Source organism: Octopus bimaculoides, chromosome 15, assembly GCF_001194135.2.
Source record: "Octopus bimaculoides isolate UCB-OBI-ISO-001 chromosome 15, ASM119413v2, whole genome shotgun sequence".
NCBI lineage: Eukaryota > Metazoa > Mollusca > Cephalopoda > Octopoda > Octopodidae > Octopus > Octopus bimaculoides.
The window spans coordinates 48,704,598-48,707,603 of record NC_068995.1 but is presented as its reverse complement, the minus strand read 5'-3'; positions in this window follow the sequence as shown (position 1 = coordinate 48,707,603).

The window sequence follows — 3,006 nt, the reverse complement described above, 5'->3', positions numbered from 1 at the left end:
TATATATATATATATATATATATATATATATATATATATATATATATATATATATATATAGGTATGTGTATGTGCGCATGTATATATATATATATTTGTATATAAATATATAGGTATGTGTATGTGCGCATGTATATAACTATATAAATGTACAGGCATGTGTATATGTCCATGTATGTATATTTGTATATAAATATATGTATGTAAATTTCAATATATGTGCTATATATATGTGTGTGTGTGCATGTGCGTGTGCATGTGTACGTGCGCATGTGTATGTATATGTATATGTACGTATGTATATAAGGATGCCCTCTATACATGTACATTTGTACATAGAAGCTACACGCAAGCTGTCTCCATCCAATTCTCCAAAGACCATTCTGTGTCTAACCGTCTGACAATATTGTAACTGATGAGAGCCGGCAGATAGAATAAGGTGACTGCAGGGATGAACTAAACAACTTTTGATAAATAAAGCTGCACTGCATTCGATTCTATTCCCCTCATGACTACTTAAACCGTTGCAGATAACAAAAGTTCCTAATGCCTTAAATGCCGCCATTGAAAGGCTCACAAAGACTTGGTCAAACAACCTTCATACGTGTAATTGAAAGCAGAATGATTGTCTTCGATGTTACAAATATTTCAAAAGGAATATTCCATTGAGGTTATCAGTCTGGTGTTACTTGTGTTTATTTTGGTTCTAAATCCGCTGTCATTTCTTTCACATAATCCACTGGTTATGTGCTATGCTCCTTCTACACTAGTGCAATAATGTAGTCCGCAATTTCTTTGGGGATAGCTTATAGATTTAGACTAGAAATATTTACAGTACTGAGAAACAACTGAGATTTAGTTAAAATATTTTCTACTGATAGAGAGGAGGAATATAATGAAAAGAACTTGTCATATTTTACAATTTAACTTATTCTCCCAACCTAAAATCTTTACACAAATAATGTCTCTGTTTTTCAAATTCTAGAGTCTAGAGAATCACAGTTACGAATACCTAGGTATTGCTGAAAATATCTCACATACTGATGTTGCGAGCAAAAACAGAATGTTTTGCAGTGTAAGGTATTTATAACTTCCCTTTGGCAAAACAATGTCCCATAATGTATTTACAATACCTCTACTGATACAAACATTTGGGATACTTCACTGGTTTATGGAGGAAATCTACTCCGCGGGCATTCAAATTGGCAAGATACTGACATCAACTGTAAACTTCAGCAGAAACAGAGATACTGGGAGATCCTATCCCAGGAAAAAAAAAAGGAGAAAAGAGGATGACAATAAATGGATTCAGTCTTTGAGTGCCGTATGGTAGCATCCAGATAGTATCTGCGAGATAATGGTTTCAAATTTTGGCACAGTGTCGACAAATTTAGGGGTAGCGGTTAAATCGATTTCATCGACTCCAGTGTTCAGCTGGTTCTTATTTCATCGGCGTCGAAAGGACATAAAGCAAAGTCGACCTCGGCGACGTATGAATTGAAAAAGTAAAACCGGAAGAAATGACATTGAACATTTCGTCCGGCGTGCTAGCGATTTCGCTGATTCGCTGCCTTCTTGTCTGCGAAGCTGTGGCTGCATAAATAAATAGATCAAACAAATTCGCGAACGTGTCGAAAACAAGGCGCCATTCATAAGAAATCTCACCCAGTCAAACTGAATTTTATATTTAATTTGAATCCACTGTCAGCATTGGGTTCCTCTAGCAATAAATATTAAGTTATTATTCCTAAACTCTGTTTTCAAAAATAACCTCAATTTCATACACACGCATGCGCACACACACACACACACACACACACACACACACACATGCCAACATACACACATGTCGATGCAGAAAACAATGCATTTAGTTCTGTATACTTAACAAACATGTAGCTTCATATCAAGGTAAGAGCGTGCTTTTAGATTGTTGCATAACAAAAGCCGTTGAGGACGCCGAACGATTTTAATCACTTTAACAAAGAATCATATGATAATAAACCGATTTTATGTTCTGGTAATTCATAAAGTTATTATTATTGTTGTTTTTATTTTATTGCAATTAATGCTGCCTCTCTTTTATGTTAAATAGTTAAAAGGAATGCATTTAGGAATGTCTTACTAGAGATCACTGCGTCCAAAATTTGCACATTAAACGCTCATATTTTGCAGGATCCCGCGCGCACACACACACATGCACCTACTCATACACATATACGTGCAATTTCTCTCTCTCTCTCTCTCTCTCCCTCTCTCTCTCTCTCTCTCTCTCTCTCTCTCTATCACAGGCATATAATATTTTGCGATATACGTATACTTCAGAACGGAGCGTCAGTCGAGTCCGTAGCGATAATAGGAAATTAGAATGACAAAATAATATATAATTTAGAGACATCATGAGCTTACATTTGTTTCTGCTATAAGATGTAAAGCACTCCTAGCTGAATGCTTGAGTATCAACCAGTAGATTCATCGGAGCTTCAGTCATATATGTATCGACCCCAGTCATATATATATCGACCCCAGTGCGTAACTGGTACTTATTTAATCGACCCCGAAAGGATGAAAGACTAAGTCGACCTCGGCGAAATTTGAAGTAGAAGACACTAGCCCAAAGTGACGCCCAGCTTTGGACAGAACCCAAATCAATGAGATTGGAAAGCGAGTGTCTTACCAAACGGCCATACCTGCGCCTATGAACAGTAAAATCGATACAAAGAGTACCATGACCGTGCTGTGGGAGTGAGAAATCCAATTTTGCGGACGGAGTCCTTCTTCAGGTCTAAGTCGATAGAAAAGAAATTAAGGTTTCACACATAAATCTTGCCGAATGAAACCAACTCCAGCCCCTTTGGACTGTGATTATGAGTGTGCGCGCGCGCGAACACATACATAGTACACACATACACACATACGAACATATATACATATATATATATATATACATATGTATACATATATATATATATAATTGTACATATATATATGTATACGTATCTACCC